This window comes from Cynocephalus volans, chromosome 10, assembly GCF_027409185.1.
Source record: "Cynocephalus volans isolate mCynVol1 chromosome 10, mCynVol1.pri, whole genome shotgun sequence".
Classification (NCBI taxonomy): domain Eukaryota; kingdom Metazoa; phylum Chordata; class Mammalia; order Dermoptera; family Cynocephalidae; genus Cynocephalus; species Cynocephalus volans.
The window spans coordinates 104,430,700-104,432,843 of NC_084469.1; positions in this window are offsets into that span (position 1 = coordinate 104,430,700).

The following is a 2,144-nucleotide window of genomic DNA, read 5'->3' on the forward strand; positions in this document are numbered from 1 at the left end:
TTGTCCTCGCCTCTTAGAGGCGCGTCTCATTGGACAGCTCACAAGGCCCCGCCCCCGTGCCCCTGATTGGATAGTTCTCCCGGCCTGTATCCTGAGTGACAGGAGAATTGACCCAATAGGTGGCTGAGTGGAGCCGGATTGACAGGCTCTTGGCCACAGCAGCCCTTGTTCGCTGGGTTTCTTCCCTGCGCGCGCCGGTACCTGGGGCCCCGCCCGGGGGATATTTGCATTTAAGCTGAAGTTGCTTTAGGCTTTGCGGATCAGGGGCTGCTGGCTCTCTGTGTTCCCTGTGCCGTCCCTGCTCTTTTCTGCTGGAAGTGAGGTCACAAGTGTGCACAGTGCATTACAGACAGCGTCCAATGGAGCAGTTTCCTTGCTTCAGAGCAGGAGGGGGTCCCAGACCAGGCCTGGCAAGACTGGAATAGGAGGGAGGGCCTGGTGTTCTTGGGGGTCAGGAATTTGCTATGAGGCGGTTGGCAGCACGGCCAAGGCTTTTTCACACTTTATCTCTGAATCTACTCATTCTAAGTCAAGAAAAAAACACGCTAATATGGGAATAAAATTATTAAATACATGAAAAGAAGTGGAGTTTTATGGCAGCAATATTCTATGAAGGAATCAGAAAAGCAAACATTTGAACTAGCTCAGATAAGCAGCCTGCTTCACCTACAATTCACCAGGAAAACCCGCATTCAGAGATTAAATATTTGGAGTCAAACTCTGACTGCTGAAATGGAGCTCCATACGGAATCAGTCCCTGGTGATGAGACAGGGACACCTAAGAATTTAACTCTGGGAGCTTAACATGCCCTCCTGTCCCCTCCTCACAGTGTAGAAACGCTTCCTCCTTCAAAACCTTCATTTTCTTCTGCAGGAAACTCACACCTGGAGTCCGTTAAAGGTTATGACTGTTAAATAAAAATTATCAAAGCCCATTGTTTTGGACTAAGTTCCCTGCACTAGGCCCCAACACACCAGACTAAAAACCAAAATGGAGTAACCTCTGCTAAATTCCATGTCATTTAGGTTGTGATCTGACCTTCCAAAACGTCAGAAGAAAGAGATAACAGCCAATTTCACAAATATGCCAATTTAAATCCTATAATGAAGTTCCCTCTGCTTTAATCCTTACACAAAAGAGATAGCCTGAAGTAACCTGTTGTTAACTAATCCGTTATTTTCCTATTGTTCTGTCTCCCTGTCCCCACCTACAAGGAAAGTAACTTTGAAATGACCAATCCACTTTTTGTTCTTTGTTTCTGCTTTCTTCTGCCTTTTCTGTCTATAAAGCTTTTGTTATTCGTAAAAGACTTAGGAGAACTTCTCTGACTCTGTTGGATGGTGTTTCTGGGGTAAGTCCTCACATTTTGGTCCCAATAACCTTTACAAAGGTATTTCTGCCTTGACAGCCTTAATTTCAGTTGACATGACCTAAATAAACCATCAAATTTATAAACCCTTTATCCAGGAGACAACTCAACTGAGTCTTGCTCTAAGCCTGACCTTCACTCATTTTCTTCATATATACAAATTACAGTCTGATTGTGACTTTATGCATGCCAAAACCAAAATATTGTCCACAAAACAGCCCCATGACAACCAGAGTTACAGCCTCAGAAAGAACAGAACCCCCAACTTTATCTACATGTTGGTCTCCTGCTTTCCAGTGCTCTGCAGCTTCTCGTCATCAACCCTCCTTCTGTAGTTGTTCTGAGCAGCTGGAGGCCACCTCCAGGGCAGGGAAGGCTGCCCAGGAAGCACCAATGGCAACTTCATTTCCCTCCCTCTGCAGGCTCAAGATTGGCCTCAGCTTGGAGTCACTGGCCTCAGGCCTCTGCTCCCCACTCCAGGTTATGCACCTGCTTCACTCCAACTGTGATAAACTAAATAAGACAAACACCCTCAATAACACTGTTTTAATAAGAAGCCAGAGTATCCCTGCAGTTCTACTGTTTTTATATATGAGTACTTTTATTATTTTATTTATTTATTTATTTATTTATTTGGTGATTGGCTGGTACAGGGATCCAAACCCTTGACCTTGGTGTTATAACACCATGTTCTAACCAACTGAGCTAACCAGCCAGCTTACAAGAATACTTTTAAAAGTTCATGGAAGGGCCAGCCCATGGCTCACTTGGGAG